The sequence below is a fragment of the Taeniopygia guttata genome, chromosome 14 (assembly GCF_048771995.1).
Source record: "Taeniopygia guttata chromosome 14, bTaeGut7.mat, whole genome shotgun sequence".
In the NCBI taxonomy this organism is placed as follows: Eukaryota; Metazoa; Chordata; class Aves; order Passeriformes; family Estrildidae; genus Taeniopygia; species Taeniopygia guttata.
This window is the reverse complement of record NC_133039.1, coordinates 11327005-11353189: the sequence shown is the minus strand read 5'-3', so window position 1 is coordinate 11353189 and position 26185 is coordinate 11327005. Positions and strand designations below refer to the sequence as shown.

The 26185-nt window shown below is 44.1% G+C and overlaps 1 long non-coding RNA gene across 3 annotated transcripts in view; it reads left to right on the top strand.

The window, feature by feature from the left end:
* LOC140685113 (uncharacterized) overlaps positions 1–26185 on the top strand; it is a 255290-nt gene that overhangs the window by 215062 nt on the left and 14043 nt on the right. For 2 of the 3 annotated variants that reach the window (XR_012058327.1, XR_012058328.1), the window contains exons 4-5: positions 12427–12548; positions 19128–19211. This is a non-coding gene — a long non-coding RNA (uncharacterized lncRNA). The remainder of the gene's footprint in view (positions 1–12426; positions 12549–19127; positions 19212–26185) is intronic. The other variant, XR_012058329.1, reaches the window with a different exon arrangement.

Here is a 26185-nt window from a genome sequence, read left to right as displayed (position 1 = left end):
GATAGTTTATTGAATACCCAGAAAGGTACAATTATTCAAATATGTACCAAATTATGCTGGGCATGAAAGCATCCTAGTCAGAAGAAATGTGAAAGCAAAGACATAAAAAGAAAAAAAAAAAGGGGGGGGGAAGGAAAAAAACACCACAACAAAACCTTAACACATAGACATACAGAACAGAGGATGGGAAGAGAAAGGAAGTAAAAATTTGGTGGCCACAAAGATCAGACATAGGCTGTGTCTGGAGATTCATGTTACCATTAGTGAATAATGTGTGGTGGCACTTGAAAGTGGAAGAGGTTTTGAATGGATCCAAGGAACCTCCAGAGCCTTTTGAAGCCAGAGGCAGAGATAATGAGTCTCTGCATGTGTTCACTGATAAGCTGTTTTAGTGGCAAAATAGATTAAATTTAGGAAAAAATAAAACCTTTAAGCCTCCAGAGTTAATGTTGCAGTTGAAATAATTTTTCTATTCACCCAGGTGTTGGGTGCCCACAGAGCCTTTGTGGCGCTGGAAGACCAGCCTGAAAATGCTAGGAAAGGACAACAGCCAGGATATTTTCTGGCTTTGTGGTTATTGGCAAAGCCAGGCTTGGGCAGTGGAAGTGGTTTAGTTGGGTTTTTTAACAGTGCCTTGGAGGAATCAGGATCACTCTGTTCCAGAGAGCAGGCTCTTTTCAGAAGTCCCCTGAGCACTTCTGGCCCAGGGGAAAGGTGGTTTGCCAGGGGTGTGCATGTCCTCACCTGCTGGGATGCAAAAGGAGCTGAGGCTCTGCAGGTGGAGCCAGGGCACAGCCCTTCCCTCACTCTGCAGCTCAGCAACCCAGGCTCGGCCACACCAGGGCATGGGGGGCTCTTTCCCCCAGGAGGGAAGGTGGGAAGGCAGAGTCCAGCAGCTGCAGCGTCCCAGCATCTGCTGGGCCCCCACAGCTCCCTGAGTATCACTCAGGGATGGTCCCCATGAGGATCAGGACACTCTGCTGGGCCGCCAGGGCTCACTCAGGAATAGTCCCTGTGAGGAACAGGACATTCTGCTGGGCCCCCACAGCTCCCTGAGCACTCAGGGATGGTCCCTGTGAGGATCAGGACACTGCTGGGTCCCCAGGGCTCACTCAGGAATGGTCCCCATGAGGATTAGGACACTCTGCTGGGTCCCCAGGGCTCCCTGAGTGTCAGGGATGGTCCCCATGAGGATCAGGACACTCTGCTGGGTCCCCAGGGCTCCCTGGGTGTCATCGGGGGCTGCTTTTTGGGCTGTCAGTTTGCTTTGTGTGCGATTTCTTCCTCAGCAGCACCACAAGCCCACACCATTCGTCACCCAGTCCTAAAAACTGACAGGGATGCATTTTCCAGAGCCAAGCAGCATTTTGCAGGCCATAAATCTTGAAGGTGCTTGAGGAGGGCAGGCTGCATGAGGGCAGGAGTGACCCTGTGGGCTGCCCTGGGTTTGCAGGGTAAGTCTGTGTTGTGGCTGGCTCAGGCTCTGGCCTGGGATGTGGAATTCTTTGCACGTGTACAGATGATGGAAGGGGAATGTTTCTGTTCATCTACAAATCCAAATTTCTTGTTAAAATTGGTCTTTAGTGAAATTAGTGAAAGTATCTATTAATATATTCATTATCATTTGTGAATCTGCTGCAGGCCTACCAGCTCAGGAATCAATTTAGATGGCCATTTCTGTGGCTTTGGCTGTAGAATACACACGGCTGAGTTAATTCACATTAAGCATTAAACCCCTTGCAGTTTTTCGCCCTTTTTAACAAGGGTTAGCAATGCATAGTTTGTTTTTTTTTTAATTTCAAGATTATGGGCTAATTTTGGCTTATTCCAATTTTATATTTAAAACAATTTTCTTCTTTAACATGTTTTCAGGGATAATCTATTACTGAGAGCACTAATGACCTTGGATATTAAGTTCTAACTTTCATTTCCCTGTGGCTGCTTGTGGTATCAAAATGGAGGAGGTACAGGGCAATGTTGGCAGCTCTGATGCCTTTTCCCTTCAAATGGGCTCATACCTAATGCATTTTCCTTTGGATTGTTTTGTTTTCAGTGGTGTTTCTTCTGAAAATTGCATTCCTGTCTCATCCCATGAATCACAACTTATGTCTTGGCGTGGGTTTTAGTATTTGTTTCCATTTCTTGTGACTCCCACGTATAAGCGGATTTTGATGCATATTGTGCTAATATTGTGATTGCTTCTGGCTGTGCTGTCTCTGTATCAGGTAATCTTACTGATTTTTTTTCACCTCAATTACCAGCATTTTTGCTATGCCTGACCTAATTTCTGCCACTGAAGATGCTCTAAAATATTGATACGAGCAGAGAGGTTATCTTTCTTTAACCATGACAATAAAAATAAATCTGACATTATCCTAGGAATATTCAGATTCCAGTAGTTGCCTGTACCCATCTGAGCACTGCAGATGAACTGAGAAATTCCATTAGCTTCAGTGGAGGTTTCTGGTCTTGAGGGACCCAGAGTTTTCAGAGGAGCCTATAATCACTTCATGAACACACATGCATGGGTGTCTTTAGTACAGTCCCAGATAAAAGTAGACATATTCCCGAAGGCCAAGGACCCATTTAATTAAAGTAAGAAATTTCTTCAAAATAAGTATTTTTAATGAAGGCGCAGAACCTTTTTAATACTGTAAAACTTTCTCTTCAGCACCACCTGGAACTACTTTTTCTAACACACCAAAAGATGAACTGGCCTGGGATTTTTGAGACTATTCTTTGTTCTTCAAACTGCATCTCCTTCTTTCTCCAATTTACTGCATTTGCTGGCTGTGAGCAGAGGCTGGGCTATGAGAGCTGTCTATTGCTCATACCAGCCTTTTTTTTGCATTATTTAGCTCTTGAAGAGCATCTGCTGAGCATCCATCAGCATGGGGTGTGTGCCACCACCATATGGGCAGCCAACTGCTGGTGCAGCCAGAGAGGGGCCGTTGTGCTGCCATCCATCCCCACAGCAGTGCCACTCACAGCTGGCGTGCCGTGGTGGAGCAGCAGCAGCAGATCACTCATCCCTAACTGGGATGGAGCTCCTTGGTGGCACTGGCTCAAAAGGATGCTGGGGAAGCCGTGTCAGTGCAGCTCTGCAGCCCTGGGGAACAGTGTGCATCGGGGTCATCCACTGGGCTGGCTCATCCTGGGGGCTAAACCAGCCCTTTGGAGTGCTTGAAAGTGTTCTAACACTGGCATCAGCCACAAAAAAGGTGTTCTCACAGTCAGTGGAAGTAGGATTAGTGTCACAGTACTTGATGCTTTGAGCCATGCTGGTCTGCAAGCCCTTGATGTCACTGTGAATGCATTTTCCACGATGTATCACATTCAGGACTGTGAATACATTGTCAAAAAAAAAAAAAAAAAAAAGGTTTGAATGGTGTTCTACTGCTCAAAGGCCCAGAGGTCTAATGAGTTGTTGAGTGACCCCATGTCTGTTAGTGGATGTTAGAAATGCTTTGCCTTCTGTTTGATGACCACAATTCCTGCTCTCCAACTATGAGCAGAAGGCAGGAAGGATTGTTTTGTTTCTTTATGTCGTGTGTCCCTTTCCACAGCCCTGAAGTTGCTTTCAGATCAAATTCACTCTTCTGTGTTTTGGGGCATTCAGGCTTAAATCTGAATGTTTCACACTCTGGCAGGATGAGGTTACAGAAATGTTTCAGATTTTCTTGGAGTGTATTTCTGGCTTACAGAAACTTGCTGACATTTTTTTTTTTCCTTATCCCTAAGTAGCTTTGCAGTGATCAGAGCAGCATTTCTCCCTCTGAAGTTCCTGAGGGCCCTTGTTGTGAACCTATCTTTCATTCTTTATCACTAGGTAGCTGCCAAGGCACATGAATTAACTCTCTCACATGTAGTTTTGCCAGGAATCTCATGGTAACATACCAAAATTCATTTTTTTACACTCTGTAGTTGGTGATTTATGGAAGGGCTTCTGCCAAGAGAATGCACCACTGCAGACTGTTAGAAAATGCTATTCACATGTAAAGAGTATTTTTCTCCTGGGACTCAGCCATGTGGGTAACTTCATTCATTTCCCTGAAGGAATTCCATTTTAACTAAAATTCATTACATTAACTCAATTAGCAGGAAAAATTATTGTTTATTTCATGCAAGCTACCAGATGTCAAAAGGGGAAAACCAGCTTTGGAAGTATTTGTCATACAGCAGCACCCATTCAGATTAAAAAAAAAAACTGGATAGAGACTCAAACCAGCCTCATTCCACAAGAGAATTCCCCATTCTCTCAAGATCTAGCTGCTTCACTCAGATCTTTCAGACTTCAGACACAGCTTCTAAATGTATCTGGGGCTGGACTCCTTTTAATATCAGCTGGATCCAGATGGTAAAATGCCTGCTGAGGAGCTGGGTGTCAGCTCTCCTGAAAAGCCTCTCCTCAGCTGCAGTACAGAGCATTTCTGATGCAGGGTTCACAGATCAGGCTGTACTCAATTGTTCAGTGCAGACTAATTAAGGGTTGATTTTCACTCTGAAAGGGCAAGAAATAACAATGCAGCAATACCTTCTTCAGGTAGGCAGAGTAAGAGACACGCAGTAAGAAAAAAGTTTCATTTGTTCCTGACTCCCTGCTCCCTGACCTGCAAGTGCAAATTTCAGCAGTGGGATATTTAACCCTAAAAGATTGTCTAGAGTGAGCAGAGCCTTCTTGTGCAGTAGGACTGAAAAGCAGACAGGAGTATGATTTCCAGTTACAGCAGAGAGGACATTCAAACTTGACAATTCCTGACATTCTTCCAGTACTCTCAATGATTCTTTTGTGCCACAAACACATTTAAATGCCCCAAAGTGCACTAGCTGCCTCTCCTGGCACAAAGGCCAAGTCAGACAAGGAGGGTCCTCTGAGCACAACCAAAAGATGTGTGAATCTGGACATAAGTTGGCATAAATTGATGCTTTTTTTATAGCTTCTTTCTCTATAGATACTTGCAGAAAAACACTTCCCAGCAGATTCTCTGCATGTGGAGGAACATTGATACACTCATCCCTTTGCTTTGCCTCTTGGGGTGACCTTGAAGTGAGTCGAGGAGAGGAGAGGCAGAAGAGGTGCAAAGCAGTTTGGTTTCTCTCTGTAGCCATGAATTACTCTTGAACTAAAAGCTAGTGTGGGAACCCCAAGCCCCATATTTTCATACCCATACACCTCCTGATAAAGGATTTCTGTCCCGTTGTTGACTCATGTTTGTGATTAGTTTGGTGGAGACAGTGAGCAGGTTTGAATTTTTCTATAATTTAATCCTGTAAAAAAAAAAAAACAAACGGGATTGCTAAACCTTCTTACTCAAAGACTTAAGGCTGCTCATCCAACCTGAATAAATTAGAATTTAAAAAATAAAGCTCCAGCAAAGTTTTCCCAAAAGTAAAAACAGTAACCAGTAACAGTGTCTAAAGGGCAGCAGCCCAGTCCATATAAATGGCAGCTACAAATGGGAGATACCAGAGGAAGAAAATGTAGAATGCTTTGATATCTTCTAACCTACAAATAGGTTAATTTTTAAAAGTTGTTGGCTAACTTGCATCACAGAAAGAATAAAATGATCTACAGGTATTTTGTCACAGCCATGTGTCAGAGAAGGTCTTTCTGAACAACCTCTTCTTCTCAGGCTGCCTCAGGTGTGGGACACGTTTCTGATGACACCACTGCTCTCATCTCATCTGAATGTAGTGCTGGCATCCTCACCCCTCCAGCGCAGCCCGGGGACTCCCGCTGAATTACTTATCTGCTGGCATTTTGACCAGGAAGTTTGCGTTTCCTCTCGAGCCTCCAATTCCTGCAGTCATTGCCAAAATCCTGTCAGAGAGTCTGGACAAGGTCATGACTGCAATTCCTCTGTGGCTGGCGAAACCACGCTTCTCAGCTCATTGCTAGACTCCTTAGTTGTCTTTAGGAAGGTTATCATCTCAGGGAATCGCTGCTATCAAAAAGATTATTCTTAAAAGCTGTGGAGTTACTTATTCAGTCTGTCAAGCCTCGTTACATTAGAAGACTCCATGACAGAATATCTAAGAAATTTATCTTTTTGTTCATGGAAGGAAATGATGGTCCCACTAAGGAAACTGCAAATTTAATTATACAGTAGATTTCCTCACAGACAAAATTTCCAAGGACCTCAGTATGTCAGCACTTACTCTCAAATCTTAATCCTCAGCACTGACTTTGGTTTTCGCTTGCTAAAACACTTCAAATGACACTGTTCATCCAAAGCAGTCCTCTAGGTCCCAGGTCTGCACCCCTAATTTGCTCCGAGCTGTATTTGCTTCCCAAGGAGGCCAGGGGATTCCTCATTAATGTGGAGCTGGTAGGAGTGTGCCCTTAATTGCTGTTTTAAATTCTTTATTAAGCATTATCTGTTGCTGCTGAGCCGAGAGACCCATGTGCTATTCCTGGCTGCTCTGTGTGCCTGCAGATAAGTCGCTCAGCTGCTCAGACCTCACCTCCCTCCGCCCAAAATAGCGGCACTTTCCCTTGGCAAGCACTTTCCATCTGTGGTGTGCTCTGGAGTCAAGGGAAAGACTTCCCAAGGTCGCTGTCACTGCTCCTGCTTTGCCACGGGGAAACTGAGGCAGGCGAGGGCACAGACCTGCCCCGGCACTGGCGATTCAGCTCCGGGCTCACCTCCCACACTTTCCAGCACCCACCAGGCCAGCGCCTCCCCAGGTTACTCCTTGTGTGCTAAATCATCACACTCAGGCTCGGATTCACTGCTAAATTTCACGTCTTTGTCCCGTGTCCTTTCTTTGGGTATGACTCTGACTTTTGCAAAATCCAAGCAGACACTTTTTGAATAGCTGAAAGAATTTCCTGACAGGTTTGAAAGAGAGCCCCTTTGGGCAGCAATTGCAGAGCTTAAGCTAACGACCTCCCCGTTGTATGTGCCAGTTCCTTTGTCTCTAGAGAGGTCTAGATTTTTCTCTTGGCTCACAATCATTATTAATAGATCTTTTTCAATTTAGGGGAGAAAGTTTTAGCCCCTGTATTTGTAATTCTGGCCTTTCAGAGAAAGCCAGTATAAACAGCACTGTGTCCTGGCCCAAATCCATTCTGCGTTATTAGGGTGGCATTGATTTGAGATCTCACTCCATTAAAATTTGAAGTCGAAAGCAGTTCCTGCTACAAATGGGGTCTCTCAAGGTTTATACATTAGCTTAGCCCTCAACATTGCCAGATGGTCAAAAACTGGAATGTTTCACAAATGTTACCAGTGCCCTTCACTAAGTGACACTTTCAAATTAATCCCAACTTCCATCCATTTACTGTAAGGTGCTACTTCCCATATGTAAATAAATGGTGTTTCATTACTCCACCAAGAAGGAAACAGATTTTGTTGAAAGAGGTTGCTGGGATTTTCTTTTTTTAGGCAGGTGAATAAGCATTTTCCTGCCTGCCATGGGGGTGTTTTTCCAAATCATTTGCACACTGATTATCTTGTCCCTTCGCAGTGTATCAGAAGAGAAAGGTAGGCAGCAACTCCCCAGGTCCTTCTCCAGTGGGTACAGAGGGGGGTGGTCTCCAGGCAAGGGGGACCTGCTCCCTCCATCACCCCATCTCCCTGGAGATCTTGATCTGACCAGGCTCAGTGCTCCCAAATAATCTCATTTACTTTTCTTCACTATGAAGCTCATGCTTGAAATCTATCTAATATTATTTTGAACAGACTAGACTCTGCTCTATTTCACAGGTTATCATAATGAGTGGTTTTTTTTAATTTTTAATATTTTTATTATTTTTTATATTTATATAATTTCTAATACATTTTGTTTCTTTATTTTATTTGGTTTAATTTTTTCCCCACTAGTCCCACTGTGACTGGGATCCTCCCCAGAACTCTTCTTCAGCACAAGTGGGTCCTCTACACTGACAAAGCACTGCTGGTATCACACTTACTCCTGTCAGATTCCCTTATTTCCACTCAAGCCACAGATCCAAAAAGGAAGGCTACAAAACTAGGAGTATGTTTGCTGCCTCTTCCTCACATACAGTTCCTACTGCCTGGTAACCTCTGTGTTGATGAGATCTGGCCTTAATGCAAGCAGACACATTGTCAAGTTCCCCAAAATTTCAGCACTCCAAAATGTAGAGAAGCTGTAATTCTGGGTAGGTTTCTGTATACCTGTGTTGGTTCCTTTCTTCTAAAAACCATTATATACTGTGTGGTACATGATGAAGCAAGAAATTCCTGAGCTTTCACTGTGTCTAGCTCATTGATTTTTAAGAGTCTGGGAGTTTGGAGCCTCTGGAAGCAGCTTGACAAGTAATGTGAAACCTGCAAATCCTGCCAATTGCCACAGAAAGGTGAGAGAGGTGAAAAAAATCATTTTACACTGTAGACTTTGGCTCGTTTTTTGACACTGAGAAAACAACTTTTGCCAGCAAAAGCAGAACTTGCAGAGCATGGGGTGGGGAACAGAAAGCCAAGCAGATAGAGTTGCACTGGGTGCAGTCCCAGGACCAGCCGTGGGTGCCCTGTGTACCCTGAGCACTGCAGAGTGGGCAGCCAAACGTTCCCATGCACACCCCAACTGCCTTTCAAAGCTCAGCAAGGTTTTATCTGCAGAAGAGTCTTTGAGACAAGAAGGTGACAAGGGCTGTCAGAGCCTGACACACCACAAGGACAAGTGCACCACATTCCTGCCACGGGAGCTCGGTGTGGCTTCCTTCAGATCAGCATTAACCTAATATTGTCTTTAGCAGCCACGTGTGGGCTGCTTCCCTCTTTGAAATTGCACAGGTTGTGATTCTATAATCTTCCTGCAGACAAGGACTGTATCATTCTTTAACCCCTACTGCCAGCATTATGCCAGTGTCCACCTTTGACTCCTACTGATAACAAACTGGCACCTTGCTGCAGCCCTGTAAGGACACAGGTGGGACAGTGTCTGGAGGCAGTGATGAGATCTTTATTTAGACCAAGTGGTAGAGCTGAAAAACACTGTGGAAACTTTTTAGTGCATAGGTAAACAAATGTATATGTTGCACTAATGAACCTGTCTCCTTATGGAGCTCAAAGCACTCCACAGAGACGAGTAAAGTGACTCAGCCATTTCTGTGTGATTTTCTCACCCACCAAAATGCATGGAAATTTTTGTCTCCTGCTTCACCAGGACCAAATTTCCTCTGCTGTGCAGCAAAGCTTTATTTCCTATCTCACTGCAATGCCAGGGAACAAGATAGAATCTCTTATGTGCAGGGTGACTTCTCTCACAGCACGTTAGGAGGGAAAAGGAACACCCATTCCAGGGTGCATCTAAGACGAATAATGGAAGTCTCTTTTCTTCTTAGGGTAAAGAGAACTAAAAATCAAGACCCAACACAAAAAAAAAAATCTGAGAGCAAAGTATGCTCCTTTCACAGGAATTATGAAATGGTTCCTGCTTGAAATGGTACAGGAAATGGTGTCATTCAGGTGCTGAGTTCCCTGTTATGTTTCCCATCCTTGCCTTATTTGGCACATCCTTCCGTGTATCTGCTTTTAACACTCAAGATCTTTGGGGCAGGGTGTGTGACGTGTCACACTGATACTTTTGAGTCCATTTCAGTGGCATCTTAGCCTGAAGCTAAATGACTGTCCAGCATTTAAACACTACTGATAATAAACAATTGTAGGCAATGATATTATTTCTAAGAGCAGACAAATTCTGAGTATCCTTTAAGGCTGTCATCTTTATCTAGAACTCCTGGATCTGTGTGTGCCATGCAGGCTAAAACTCTTGTTGAAGAGCTTTGAGAAAACCCCACTAGAAAATACTGCAGCTGCACATATGGTAGATGTAACCATTCATGTCCCAACTCAAAATCCACTGAATGGATCATTCTTGAGACATCTTTTGTTGTTTTTCCTTCCTCGAGAAGGGCAATAAATCAAGCTAAGTTAAAAATTTTATAGCTACAGCTGGTTTTGACTTATGCAAATGCAACATTTCAATCACAACATATGGGAAAAGCATATTTTTTCTGTTCCCTCACATAACTCAAAAGCTGCTATCCTGATTTTTTTCTGAAGCTCTTCAGAAATTATCATCTTTGGGTGGAAGCTTCAGACAGGAGGTACAACCCAGCTCGAATTTGTTCAGTTGAAAGACCTCTGAGCAAATGAAGGGAATGGAATTGGAGAATTTAACTACCATTTGTTTGCTGACAAGAACTGTAACCAGAAAATACTTGTAAGTTAGCTCAATTTCAGATTTCAAAATTATGATAATTCATTACCTAGGCTTCTCCCTAACAGAGCACATTTGAAAGAGTTACAGTAGATCAGTTTGAGTTTCATTATTTCTCCATCTCCTCGTTGTGCTTAAAGATTCTTTGTGGTGATATTTCTTTGCTGCAGACACAATTCAGAACCACACGAACTGAATTGCTGCCTGATGGAAGTGACTTGTCATTGTCTCCTCTTTTCCTTTTGAAGCACCAGTACATCAGAGGGTCTGGGAGCAGTGGGGGCTGAGTGTGTCCTGCCTGCTGCCCCAGTTTAGGGAGCACTGGGGCTGCAAAAAGTTGTAGAACCAGCACACATTCAAAGCTTATTTAACTCCACAGGGTTTTTTCTCCTCTCTCTTATTATTTAATTATTCCAGAGTTGTTCTGGAGGAACAAACCCTGCAGCACTGAAGCAGATTCAATTATAGGTGGAATAATCCTGAATAAACTTGTGCTAAAGCCTTATTCTTGGGAATCTTCTCCACAAGCTCACCCAGCCCTGGTTGTCTCCTGCAGCCTGCACAGGGAGAACGAGGGACAGCTGGAGCTTGTTGGGAGGGGATGGTGGCACAGGGGGAAAATCCACAGAATAAGCCTGTTTCTGTAATTATAATGATACAATTTAGCATTCCTTTGCAATCCAACATAAATCCCTATATGCTGTCCCAGAGAAAGTGACTTTTCCTGTGAAAACCTCCTGGTGACAATCCAAGGGCTGGTGTTTATGCTGGGAGGTCAGCAAAGTCAGCTCTGGGGGAGAGGGCAGAGAGAGGAGGGCCAGAGGTCCTTAAACACCAAAACACCTTCAGAGATTAAGCAGAATACGCCCAACACAGGAAACCCAACCCCCAAACTCTGCTCCTTCCGCTGCCTGTCTCAGGAGATTTTCCAGTGCTCTGCTTTCCCCAGCCACAGAACAGGGCAGCTCTGGATGAGTGAGGCTCAGGCTGGGAAGAGGGATTGATGTCTTTGGTTCTCACTGTCCAACCCTATTTTGACTGGCAATCAATATATTAATTTCCCCCAAGCTAAATCTGTTTTGCCCATGAAATTGGTAAGCAATCTCCTTTCTGTAGCTCAGACCATAAGTTTTCACCGTCGTTTCTCTCCTGTCTCGTGGAGGAGGTGATGAGAGCAGCTGGGTAGGGGGCAGCCAGCAGGGCACACTCCCCTGTTCTCCCCGTGTCTCTTGGGAGAATCCAGCTGGCCTCCAGGCCCAGCTGAAGCACTAATCATTGGGAATGCAGAGCACAGGCCATTGGTACAGAGGAGAAACTGCATCTCAGGTTTCTTCTCCACATCTCATTAGGTGTAACACACAACCAAAATGTGGGATCCTTTCCCTCAGGCTGCCATTTGTTTGTGGGTCCAGATGGAATTTAAACAGGCATAAAAGGTACAGGTATGGCTGCATACTGTGGGCTGAAGGCAACTGCTGGCTCAGGAAATGCTCAAACACTGACAGGGAAAGTCAGGAGCACTGTCTAGAATGGGGAGAGCACACAAGGGAGATTACTCAGGACCATCCTGCCCTTGCAGGATGCCTTCAGCATCGCATATCAGCCCATGACAGCAGCAGGATGCTGAGCTAGACAGACCTTTGATCCTGCAGTTTTATAGCTGATCTTGCAGTCTGGTATTGAACAGGAAGGTTTTTGTATGGCTTTTTTGTACATCCCTCCACTTGGAGCAACACGGTTCTGTCCCTCCCTTTTTGGGAGTTCTCTATTTCTCATCCATAATACTGCAAGAGTCCTATTTGGGACCTGGAATTACAAAATAGTATTGTCACAAAAATATCAGTATTGATTTCTTATTGTCAGAACTAAAAAGCACGCGAGACATCCAGAGTCACAGAGGTGTGTGCATGCCAGCTTTGCCTAGCTCCTGCCAGCTCCCATTTGTGATGGATCACACCAATCTGTGTCTGGGGGCAGCTCAACACCCATATACCAAGTGCTGCCACCATGGGAGCGCCTGTCCCTCCACCACACACCTGCTTCAGCACAGGCTCCTGTGCTGCTGCATCATGAACCCTCTCTGGCTGCTTATTCCCAGCTGCAGAGCCTGAATGTTATTCCCTTTCCTCTCTTCTTCTCAGCTTTGGAAATTATCATGGTTGGGACCACGTAGCTGTGTCTTCATGGCTGCTGTTGAAATATTAGTTAGCTAAACCAGTGTTAAATTGTCCCTTACAGGTGAATCTCATTCCACACCTGTGTTTCCACATTTGCCACAGATCTGAGGAATTAGCAACTTGCAAAAGAGCTGCTCTCAAAGACCTGATGTTCCTATGGAGCAAACATTCTGTGTTTTGGAGGTACAGCTTGCATATCCTCTCCCCCCATCACACACCCCAAATGCTGGTGATGGAGTGCCAGAGCCCATCCCTGGCCACTCTACCTCTGGCTGCAGCTCACTGCTCCACAGTGTAAAAAAAAAACTCCCCACATTTTTACCTCCCTGGTTTTCCTCCTTTCTTTGCTCACTATTAAGAAATGGCACAATTTTTCCCACGAAAGTAATATCTAGCTACTCACATAAGAGAACAGCTGTATTTACTTAACTTACGAGTATCTTTACTGACAGATTTATCCTTTGCATCATAAAATTCCTACTTGGGCTTTAGAAAGTGCACTGGCTGCTTCTTCAAAGCTTGCAGCAAAAGACCATTCTCATTTGAAAGACATATTATTACCCCAAAACGAAACATGTTATTTTATACATCCCAGCCACCCTGATTCTTTGTGCCTAAGGGCATATGAGCAAAAGGTGTCATTTGGAGCACGCAGCAGAGAAAACTCAGTTATGTAGATATCACATTTCTCTGCTCCTTCTGTTCCACAAGAGCCACATCCACACCTCTCACTGGGAAGCTGCTGGGTTTTTCCTGCCTGGTGGCGCAGTTGTATCTGTGTAGATGGTGGTGTTATTTTTGGCAGGCACATACTTCACATTCTTAGCGTGAAGAGCAGGAGCTGGCAGCCAACCTCGTTCAGCAGTCCCTCATGGTTTGGGTTTTGCCATGGTCCCCAGGGGTCAGGGTGATGCACCGTGAGGCTGAGGGGGAAACCAGGGCTGGGGGACATGGGGGATGAGCTGGGCAGGCTGGGGCAAAGGCAAGGCTGGGCTGGAGCCAGAGGCTTGGCCAGAGTGCTGGGGAGGTGTATGGTCAGTATTGCACCTGAGCCACAGCCCTGCCCCTGCAGCCCCACCCCGCGTGGGGGATGCCACAGACACCCCAAAACCCAGCATCTTTGGACAAGTGATCCCCAGAGCGTGATCCCCAGCCAGAGAAGGGAGGCAGTGGGGTCTGGCAGCCTCCGGCTGCAGGCCAGGGCGAGAGCAGGGATGCTGCTGGTGAGCTGCTGCTGCCTAATGAACTGCTCCTTTCCTCTGCAGCAGCAGATAAGAGCAATTAAACACGAGATAGCAGATTAATGATTACTGCAACATCATGCTAGCTCATGGTGACAAATCTGTATAAATATTCACCACAGTGGTAGGCGAGGTGCTCAGGCAGTGATGTGCCCTCTGTGTGCAAATCACTCCGAGACGATGCAAGGAGAGCGTCTGCTGCTTGTCACGTTCATCAGTCACCACTGCAGATGGAACTGGAGCAAAGACCAGCTTCAGTGCATTATGTTGCATTTGCCAAAGGTTGTTTTGGGCCCAGCTGCCACCCAGCAAACAAGGCAGGCTCTGGATGTGGAATTTCCACCTTGGGAGGATGCTGGTTTTTGTGGTGTGATGGTTTGCAGCCGTGAATTAGCTTTCCTTAGAGCTGCTTGAGTCTTTGTCATTCCATTGGAAATTATGAGGAGAATTATGTGATGATACATTTTACCCATGGCCTCTGGCTCCTGCTTTCTCTTCTGCTCACCTCTTGCTTGCTATTCCTGCAGAAAGCAAGCTGGACTAAGTATGTTTGAGGTCTGATGCCATCTAAGAATGCCTGTTAATAAAGCATGAAATGAAAGAGATTAATTTTCTGTCACTTAAATTGAGGTGCTGGCTAAATTATCTTTCTGGGTTTTGAAGGACTCTGATAGACAGCCCTAGTAGTGTCTGAGATACCCAAAGGGTGTAGTACTGTGCAGTAATTTGGAGAAACAGACCTTATTGTGACCTGTTTCCTATTGCACCCAAAACACCTCCAGAATACTGGCAAGGCAGAGAAAGTAAAATGATAGCTAGACTGAAGAAGATCTGGATTCCTGAGCAGATCTATTCTGAGAATTCTGGATTTTGTTCCCTAAAGACTTCTTTGCTAGAGTCCACAAAAAACCACACGTGAAACATGGGTAAGAAAATAATAGATTTCTCTAATATGTTTAAAAATTCATAAACAATCTCTATAATGGCATCCTGGTGTATAAGAGATGGGTTTCAGCACACTGTGTCACAATGGCTGCTGTAACATCTCCAAGGATGGACAAGGTAGCCAAAAGCATGAAAAGCATGAAAAAGCTTTTTTTTTTTTTTTTTTTTTTTCTTTTTTTTTTGGCTCACCAGCAACCACAGGCTGCTGCAGCTAGGTCTGAACCAACATCACAGTCACCTCACAGAACATTCCTGTACCTGTATTCACAAATATTCCATGTAGCAGAATTTAATTAGATTTATTTCTTAACATATCAGCTACGTCCCACATCAAAGGCATTTAAGTCTTTGCAATATCTCCAATTGTGTTTGAATCTGCCCTGTGCTGGGCACAGCCCTGAAAACAGGCAGCCCCTGAACAGTAGCTGGTAACAGTATTTGAAAAGATGATTGCATCTCAGAGTGAATCATTAGATCCTATAAAATGCATCTGTCACTGTAGTGTTTAAACTCTGCTTTCCCCACCCTCTCCCCACCCCCCCATTTGCACTAATTAGTGTAGGATGAGCTGCTGCCTAAAAATTAAGAATTCTAGAATATTTAATTGATCCTGGTCCCAGTGAATGCCCCGCCTGAGGAATCAGAAGCAGAGAGCCTCCTGAGCCTGGCTCGTCCAGGGGCTGCGTTTCTGGTGCCCCCAAGGCAGGGAGGCAGAGCGGGGCTGGCAGCCCAGCCAGGCACTGCTGCTCCATGGCCCGGCTGCCCCAGCCCAGCTCTGCCTGCCCTCACACAGCAGGTGAGTGTGTCTCACCCAAACCCCCGAGGGAGGAGTTACCTGAGCAGAAATGGTCTCCTGGAGGGAGGAAGCATTTCAGTGTGTGCTAACTTTTCAAACCTTGCTCTTTAGGATGCAGAAGTTGCCAAGGATTATGAAGTTTTACTCTTAAAAGTGACACAGTGTGGAATCATGCTTATTGCACCCCAGTGGCTCTCCCCTAAATGTGCTCAGCCGGCACATAAAGATGTGAGCTGTTTTTCACTCATCAGCTCTGAAAATTTACCTTGGATTCTTGCTTTATCATCCATAATTTGTTTTAAAGGCTCCGCTGGGCAGGTCGTTACCGGGAGCCTCATCCAGGAGCGCCGTGCACATAAAGCACCGGGGGCTGGCACAGCTCCCCTCCCCAGCACTGCTCTCTGACAGCCAGCATTCCCAAATGCCTGACGCCTTCCTGCTGTGCACACCTCGCTGCTGCTCCGTCTGTCACACCCCAGCACTTATGTGGGATGTGCAGGAGTTATTTGTGGTTAGGGATCTCTTTCCCAGCTTGCAGAGTGTGAGCAGGCAGCACGGGAGAGGAGAGCTGAGCACAAGAGGGGGATGCTGAGGATGCTCTGCTCTGTTCAGTCCCCATTCCTAGCAGGGCAAATGGGTCCCAAAGCCCTGTTGTTGTGAGGATCACAGCAGGGCACATTTTGCCAGTGACTCCACAGCACAGAGCACCTGCAGGCTTCCCAGAGAGCCCAGAGCAGGAGCATCCCGAGACGGCAAAGTGGAAATGCCACACAAATCGGGCTTGGTCTTCTCTTTGTGTTTGGCATTTGGTTCAAGGTCTCTGCAGACCTAACCCCAACAAAGGCAATGGAGAAAAGAGTTTGGCACTTTTGTTTCATTTAAATTCTTGTCAGGGTTTGTTTCTGGCCTCCTTGGCGTCCCTGCTCCCTTTGCTGGGACAGCTGCTTGGCTGGCCTGACGGGGCATGGGGCTGAGAGGGCAGGCCCAATTAACTGCACGGTGATCAGCTCCTCTGTCTGACAATCCCACGCACTTCTGAATTCATTTAGAATAAATTCAATCATAGTCATTTACAAGGTCTGCTGCTGAGCGCTGCGAGGAGCAATTTGCTGGTGGGATTCTCATTCCTTGCAGTGGCAAAGTGCCTAAGTCCACCATACTACAGGGATAAAAAGCTGGAATTTAGACCTGATGTGGCTAAATGCTAAATATGTGTGTCTGTTTACATTGAAGCGTACCCAGGTGAAGTCAGGGGCTAATGCCAGACAAGTTCATAGAAGAGTGGTTTCATTGTCCTGTATCTGCAGTTAGGAAGGGGCAGACATAAACACTTGGAGGAATGTGTCTGGTAGCACAGCAACCTTCCCAAAAGTCCTCACTCACACCTCCATTTCCTTAATCTGTGACTGTCCACAAAATAAAGCCACACACAGCTCAGCGTGTGCTCTCTCCTTTTTTCATTACACCACTGTCTTCAGTAAATCTCAGGCTGAATGCCCATGTGTGTGCTTTGATTGCAAATGCCTGTGCTTTGCCCTAAAAAAGAGAATTGCCCTATCCAGCCAAGCTTTCTTCTTTATGGGCTGCTCAAGTATCACTTCTGTTCTGCTGTGTCCAGGCAGGTTGACCAGCTTGGGCCTCTCCTGTGATATGAAACAATTCCAAAATAGAAACATTTTCCTTGTGAAATTGAGCTCCTTACCACAACCCTTACTGTTCAATTCTCCCGATGCCTTTCATTCCTTCGGGGTCTTTGAACATGTGAATTCAAGGGTAAATAATCTCTTTTTTCGTTTGGTTGGGTTTTTTTATATATTTTATACCCAACTGATGGCAAAGCTCTAGTTCAGGACATGGAACTTCTCTGGACATCAACCAGCAAGAAACATATGCATTGGAATTGCCTTCTCAGATTAGTAATTGCCATCTAATTTCTACTGTTTCATCTGCCATGTGGCTACTGAAGTAAGGGCAGATTGTTCATCTTCTATTAAGCAGAAAGATAGTTAAGCAGACTTACATAAGGCAGGCTCACAAGGAAATATTCCTTACCTCTGGTCCTGACCCTTTCCCTCCCACTTTAAGCAGTGGATGGGCTGAGTGGGTGCCTGGGGGCTGCTGTCAGTGGGGGTGTCCCAGGCAGTTGGGGTGCACAGGAATCACCACTGCCTCGGATGTGTGACAACGGGCTCAGGTTTAGGGCTTCTCTCTTACCAGCTCGAATGGCTTCAAAGAATTTGCATCCACTTGGCTGAAAAAATGGCCAAGGGTGACTGAATGAATGAATGTAAATGAGGCAACTCCTCATCCTGTATTTCTTTATCTGAGGAACAGTGTATAAATTCAAGGTAAGTATATCTTTCCACCAGCTTTGCACATTTCTACTCTCTCAGGGTGAATAAATTTTTTTGATGGGTGAGTTAAAACATCATTATTTTTTTCATTATCATTGTCATCAGTATAAATGGCAGAGGTGTAGGGTTTTTGCCCAAGCTTTTAAATTTTCATGACAATTTTACTAAGCTGTTTTATACGTTATTAAACACACTCGTGATTTGTTTCAACCTATACCTTAATAGGGTGTTTTAAGAGAGTGTTCCCAGAAGAGGACAAAGGTACCCTGCACACTGGGGACTCAGCTCCAGCCTTGGGCTTCTCCTCTGCTGGGGCCCACAGACAGGGATGGCCAGGGTGCCAGGAGTGCTTATTTCTTTCACTGAGCTTTTTCTTTTGAGATTCTTCTGAAAATCCCAGCCTAAGGGATTAACAGTGTTCATCATTCTTGAGAATCAGGACACTGGTGTTGTTAAGACTCAAAGCAATGGGTTTTTGTAGGTTTCTGCTGGGAAAAGGAAAAAAAGGGCTGTGGATCGAAGGTCTCATTTACCCAAACACAGAAATAATTCCTTCCTGTGGCCATTTCTAGAAACCAAGGTCAATTCTTGTACTTATTTTTTGAACAAGACTTTTAATGAGTTTTTACAGACAGCTGCTTTTTGTAAACCACGGAGAGAGAGCAGGGGCACCCAGATTTCAGCACAACTCACACAGTCATGTTTGGCTTGGGAGGAGCTGAATGGCCCCCACTCCTGAGAGGAAGCCTATTTTCATGACATGACACTGTTCTCAATACTGTATTGGCCACATTTCTCAGTAAAATACTGATTTCTGTAATTTACAATGAAGTTTAACTGAGCAAAGCCTGAACAGTGCAATTGTTTATTGTCAGTCTATGAGAGCTCCAGATCTGCCTCTCTGCATTGCTCCAACCACACTTTCCAAATATTGGTTAGTGCTCTCTGTGACTGATGGACGTGGGACTTTGCTGGGATATGATTTTTATTTGTTTGTAAAGAAAAATATATGACAATAAATTTAGATTCCTGCTTTCCGTAACTTTTCAACCATAATAAATTTGATTCTTTCTTTGAACTGTGCAAAAAAATATCATCTTCCATATACAAATTACTACTCCCTTTTCCCTCTCCCCAGCCCTGATTTCATAGAAATTACCAAATCCTGAGCATTTTTCTCAACTCTGGCTGCAGTTAATGGGAGTTTTTTCTGTTAAAAACTTTCTGAAATGTTTTCGGATTTCAGGATTAGATTTGAGTAGTGTTCAGAGGGCAGGATAATGCATTCTGCTAGAGGCAGATTCCGGCCTCCTAGTCTAACTTGATGTGTCTCCAGTCTGAACACAGAAGTTTCCCCCTACTCACCTGAGGGATTATTTAATTTTCACCACATTTCTCCTTCCTTCCCCATGTATTTTTGTACCAGGCACTCAACCTGTGTCCCCATGTCTTCACAAGAGGTGAAGGGAAGTGGAATAATCTGATAAAAAAATGGCACTTTTGTAAAGAAGTAAGAGATTCTTGTTTTTCTGGTGGGAGATTTAAGGCATAAAGGTATTTTCCTCTTCTTTTATGCTGTACACCATGGTGTGTCCGCCAGGCCCTGCAGATCTCAGGCACGCCATTAGAGAAACCTAACACTCCGTATCCCAAATGGGTCACTTCCCAAGCCTAGTGCTGAAATCCTTTTAGCTAATACTGTTCAGGTGACTTAGTACTAAATTATATTTTAGAAAGATATGGTCTGCCCTTTACTTTTTCATGGGGCTCCCATTCAGTCAGTTTTAGAGCCGTAATTCTTTTTGGGGTTGCCATGGAAACGAGTTAGTGTTGCAGCGCTGCCTTGTGCAAACCAGCAGAGTGCTCATACATCACTGCTGCTGCTGCTGGCTCCTGGTGCAGCCTGCCCGTGCTGGGTTCCTCCTCTCCACGTTGGCAGAACCAGACCCTGTGTGCTCTGCTTCAGCTCCCCTCCCCAGAACTTCAGCAGCGGAACCAGGGGAGTTTTGAAATGTCGGAATCTGAGGTAATGATGATTCTGAGGTTGTAGAAAGTCTCTGTCTTTCAGCCCCGCTGCCAAAGAAGAAGTCATAAATCGTCTATGCTGGTTTTCAAGGTTGTTTATTCTGTTTATCTCTAACATGTTCTGCTGCCCTGCCGCAGGTCTGTCCTGCAGGGCAGCGTGTGGTGTCGCCCTGATTCTTAAAATTTTCTAAAGCCTTCTGAGTTTACATTTTGTTAGAAAACTTTCCCACACAATTTTCTATAAACAACATATTGTTTTGTATTCCTTCATAGGGGTGGAGAAACGATGTACTAGTAGTTTGTCCAATGTCTTTGGAGAGGTGGCACCTTCACCCTCCAATCCACTGTCACCTTTGGAAAAGTAAAAAAGTTGGAGTCAGAAAATAACCTTCTTCTTTACCTTGCAAATAGCAGTGGCTCACGTTGTGCTTTCACGTGTCCTATAACAACAGTGCAGGACTCTGCCCCTCAGTGGGATGTTACAAACATTAAATACCAGAAACTACCTGTGCTGGATTTACAATAACGTGCCAATATCTGTCACCTACGTTGAACAGTGTGTCCCCAGCCTAAACCAACAGAAAAATGCCAACACTACAGTGAAACATGGAGGGCATGAAGAAGGAGAAAAAGGACAAGGCACACCCAATTTCCTCCATCTTGTCCCCTTTGGACCCCTAATCTAGAATGCTAAAATTTTACTTTTGCACCCGTGCCACACTTAATTATTACTTATATCAAACACTCAGAGCTTGTAATTCATCCTGTAAGATTGAAAACTCTTTTCCATGGACAGAGATCACAGACAGTGTCTCTGGGGGCTCTGTCCAGGGTGGTTCCTGACCCCTGCCAGGGTCCCAGACCTGCCAGGGCAGCCAGAGGGAAGCTCTGGATTCCCACACTGAAACTCTGGATGCTCCGTTGGTTCCTCACTGACAGCACCAATCAATGCCCCAGTTTGGGGAATCCTGCCCTTTGAAGAGCAGCTTTGTGGCACCTGGGCTTTCCAGCCTGTAGGGAAGGGATTGCACTTCACACAGCACGTTTCCACTGGGGCTGAGTCCCCCTTTAGCAGGCTGAAATGTCCTCAGCACAAGCAATGTTCCTTCCACACAGGACAGGCTCTTCAGCAGCAGGAGGAGCCCAGTGCTGAACCCTCTTCACCCACTGGCCACTGTAACAGCAGCTTAGCGAGTGCTCACAATTTGTAGCCTTGCCTTAATTGTTCAAAAACTGACAATGCTTTGACTAAGAAGCTTTACCAAACATTACCCATTAGAAAGAAAACACCTCGCATATCTCTACTGATTATCTCTGTGTGTACTGGACATATCTGTACTCTATATATGACTTTTAGAAAGTTATCTCTAAACAAATATGTTAAATGTTTATCCTGATCCTAATAGTCCATTTATCATCCAATACCCTGCCTAACACCACAGTATTTAGAGTCTTCAAATGGCATGGTTAACACCCATTATCACAGCATATTTTTTAAACTTTATCTCAGGAAAAAAAAGAAAAAACAACTATGCAGCAGAATATTTTTTAATTTTAATTTTTTATTTTTTCCTTGACATACTACTGTAAAAAGGCAGGGTCAGAGAAAGGTTACTGTAGTTTTAGGATTCATGCTATAGACCTGAGGCTTCTGGGAACTTGGTGTTTCCTCAGAAAGCTTCCAATAAAATGCCTTTTTTTTTTTTTTTTTTTAATGTATTGCTGAAACTTTTACAAGACAAGAAATTATTCAGGATGCAATTGTGATGTTACTTTTTTACTACTGCTGGTTAGGACTGCCATTAAGGTAAGAACAGGAGTTATTTATAGGGAAAGTGCCACATTTAAAGACCAGGCTTGAAAGCATTATAGAATGTAGACAATACACACAGTCAAATAAAGTTCTTTCCTGGCCCCCTCAGCAAAGCCCCATCAATGAGATGCATTAAGATTTTATCCTATCATCCCATCATTAAACTGATGGCTTTCATTGCACTGCTTACTGGTGATCAGATATGAGGCACCCCTGTGAAAGACTGCTTTTGTAAAAAATAATTGACAAATGGAAGGCATGGTGTGGAAACAGGGCCATGTGCTGCAGCAGAGCCACAAAGCTCCCCCAGCCATGGTTTCAATGAGAAGAGTGCTCCCCATTCTTTTCTGTTTCATTTCATGCTCAGAATGCTCTTCTCTTACAGGAATGTGCAATACCCATGGCATTGACCCAACACTCCACGTTACCCTGGCCTGTTTGTAAGAAGAGAGTAGGCTGATGGCTGCATCACCTGGATGCTGTAGTGTTACACTTCCTTAAATGTTTTAGGGCTGTCCAAGTGAGTCTTGGACCCAAAAGGTAAAGCTGGAGCAAAGGTGCACACAAAACATTTGGGAAGCCAAAACACTCAGAATGGGGCACTGCGTGTCCACCTGAGCTGCACAATGAACTTTGCCTGCACCTAGGAGGAAAGCTTGACCCTTATAGAAAGTGACTACCTTCATTTTCTGATTGTAATGTACTAATAGCAACTCTTGGTATAACCTGGAGGGCTGGAAATAATGAGGGAACTGAATACAATACTCCCAGGGCATGGGCTTAAAGTGATAACTATTCAAGCGTAGCCTTTGACTAATGCAGCTGCTCTTGCGCATCAAATAATGTCAGAAATGCCACACTTCATAAGAAAGGGCTATAAAGCTTCATTGTGATCCTTCTGCCCAAAAATCCATGCTCAAAAAACTAAGATGTTTTTAAATGTGCTGTATGACATGCAGGGAAATGGACATGGGGATGGAAAATATTCCAGGTCACCTGCTTTACGTTATAAATGCGTTCTCCCCTGTCAGTGTTTTTACACAAACATGTCCACACACATTGCTTTTTTTACTTTAATCTCTACAGTTTTGTTTCTGCAGTATTAGATTAGCCAGATAAGGCTACTGGGGGGCAGCCAACAGTGCTACTTGGAGAACAGCATGGATCCTCTTAAAGCATTTGGATGGTTGGCTCCACACAAGCATCGTGCAGCAGTGAGGCTGATCCATCATGAGTTTAGCCATGCTGGCAGCCAGGACAGAAACAGCTGAAGAAAATGCAAGCACAAGCATTTTCTGCTCAGCAAAGGACTAGGACATCAGAATGAGTCCTCAGCACTGATTCTTGCAAGGAAAACACCTGCTGTTGTTGTGCTTTCTGGGAGAATTCCTGCAATAATGATGGTGTAATAGAAAAAAATCATTCAAAGGAAAAAAGCACATCTCAAGCATGGGCTGAACCAGCTTTGCCTGGGGTTTGAGGAGCACAAAGTCCCAGTGTCATTTGCTCTAGACTTGCCAAACCAGCTGCTAAGTGTGCCTGTGGATGGAGCAGGTGCTTCTGAGGGCACACTGGCCAGTCTGGGAGTTTAATAAGACATTGCAGCCCCTATTCCAGGTAAATGGTCTTGAAGGCAAATCAATGCAGGATGATGATTTTTATCTTTTGTAAAAAGCTATTCTGATCTCTTTCTTCCTCTTTTTTTTTTTTTTTTCCCATAGCTGGTAATTGGTATTTTAAAACCATTTATAACTGCTAGTTCAGGTAAAAGAACTTTAATGTTTACCAAAACTCAGAGGTTCTTACCAGTCTAAAATAAAGAGTGCCTTTTTATTTCATTAAGAAAATTCAGGCAAGCTGTTGTTTGCCAGTTTGGTGCCACGGGGAAAGCAGCACTGCCCTTAAGGATGGTGGAGCACATTCAGAGCTGACCTGGCAGGCAGGCACCCTGCCTGCTGCCCCATGCACTCCTTGCTCTGCTCAAAGCTCCTCTCCTCTGTCCATACAACCCAGGGGAACTTGGCAGCTTTTCAGAAATGCAATGGCATTATTCTAAAAGGCCACAGTTTGCCAGCAGTTGCATTGCATCTTAAATATCCAGTTTTCTCTAGAGATTAAATAGGCAAGATCTTATTCTACCTCAATATCTGACTTCGGTTGGCCCTTTTGTACTGCTCATACAATGCATCCTATTCAGCAACACCCTAAAAATTGGGTCCAAAACACAATTTGTATATCCTTCAAGGGTGATTTGCAGTAACTTAAAGCAAACAAACAAAACTGTTTGCTCCTCTTTGCAAGCCATTGTCTACTGTAAACAACCCTTAACCTCTTCTTCCTTTCCCAGAAGGGAACCACAGTTTGCTGCAGTTCTGGCTCCTGCTACCGTCACTAAGCACCGTGGCTTCCTAATTCACTGCTCCTGAGAGGTATTTCCCAGATTTCATGCTCCATAGGATGAAGTCAGAGGGTTCTCCTGCTTGTTTCTTCCTTTTTTTCTTTTTTTTTCTTATTTTTGACGAAGCAAAAGCATGTTTCAATATGCCTTTATTGTTGGTTTATGACCTATTTGTTGCAAAACAAGCATTTCACAGGAGCAATTTCAAAATCTGCTTCAAACAATCCATTTTAGCATCCTAACATACCATTCCATTCCCCACCTGAGTGTTCACCAGTGCTGTCAGACCTGCCAGAGACCCCCTCTCCCCTGCATCCCACTCTGGGTGTGAAATTTCAGCAAACATTATATAGAATTTTGCAAGACATTTTCAGTTTGGTTATCCTTTAGAACCTAAGAGGTTCTTCAGCTCTCTCCACTCAGCCCCAGGAGGAGGGCAAGGCTCTGCCTGGGAGCTTGGGGACACCTGTGATGCAGAGCATGTCAAGATTCCAAAGCTTCTTTCCACCTTTCACTCCTCTACATTTTTTCCTGGAAAATATTCACTACTGAGGCAATCATTTGCTCTCTTTTTTATTACCCTTGGCTCTTCTCTGTTATATAAACCATCTAATTTTCAAAGACATCTTCTGACACAGACTGAAAGACATAGACAAGCTGGGCACAAAACTGCTCTGGGCAACATTTCAAAGCAGTGGCAAGGCTTCTTGATGGCAAAAAACAAAGTTTAAAAAAAGCCTCTCTTGTTCTTCCAAGCCCATTTTTTGTTTTGCTGTATAATACAAAGAAAAAGTTATTTTACCATTAATGCTATCAGTAGTGAATTAAGTAAAAAAAGAAGAGTGGTACCTTTGAAGGGCTGTTCTTCTCAGAATCATGAATACATATGGACAGTACAGTGACTAAAATTCATGCTTGGCCAACACTAGCTGGTGTTTACCCTAGACTATTGCTACAGAGACAGGGTTCTGAGTGGTCATATGTATGTGTGTGTATATATATATATATATATATATATATGCATTTTAAAAATGTGTGGAGTTTTCTGTGTGAAATAAAGCTAAATACTCCCTAAGAGCTAAAAGCAGAAATCTCATTTCAAACCTTCCCTTTAGGACAGTGAGTTAAAAACATCCAGATGGTCACATCCTGTGTATTAATACACTTTTTCATTTGAAGAGCTGCTAAGCTGAGCTAAGGGACTAAACCTATTGAAAGTGCTAAATTTCAAACACTGCTTCTTATTATTATTGCAGCTTTCTTTTCTTATTTTTGGTGTCTTGGTGTGCACCAGGTGTCATCATGGTAGAAAAAAGAGAATGGAACAAAACTAAACCTTTTCTCTCAAACGACCAAGTCATAAAATATCAACTCTTAAAGACCCAGTAAGGGAAAAACTCTTAGGAACATGATTGACTAGCAGGGTGCAGCGAGAAAAGCTTTCAAAGCATCCAACCCAGGCCAGTGACTGGGAAAATAATATCTGTATGCTCTAGGAAATGTAGAAGAAAACATATTTATTTGTGCATGATTGTTTCTTTCACTGACTTTTCTTATATACCATCAAATAGGTACGGCTTGGTAAAAAACTAGTGTGGCTACACAGGCATTTACAAAAAAAATGTCTCATCTTAAGAAAAATAAATCATGCCAGACTATTACTGGGCTAAGTGCAGTCATTAAGCATTATACACTGATAGCTTATTGTTCACTTATGTGATAATTTTCCTTCCAATTATAGCTGGGCAATGAATAAAGTTCTGCACCATTCAGAATTTTAGGGGGCAGCAGCCCACTTGGGGCCACTGTTAAGACACAGACAGTTAAGACTTTAACCTCTTTTCAGAAACCAGAGTTCTATCAACATGCAGTTATTTATGCTAATGAAAATAATGATCTTTTTATAGTGCTTGTCACTGAAACGGAATGATGTCCTGCCAACTGTGCATGTTTGCCAGTGGCTACAAATTAATCAGCTAAACTGGAGTGGTAATTGGAGTAGAGACAAGTCAAGGGGCAGCCAGGCCAGCTCTGGCAGAAAAGCTTTTGAAGATGAATGCCCTGTTCAGCACACAAAACAAAAGAACTTGTTTATATAATGCTGTTGTTTAATTAAATCTAAGCAGCTGTTTCATTAAGAGGTCTCTGAAGATAAATGTGGAAGGTGATGGGCAGGGGAATCAAAATGTGATGATGATTGTGTTATACAGGATTACACTGTACATTTACCTCACACCTGCCTAATGAA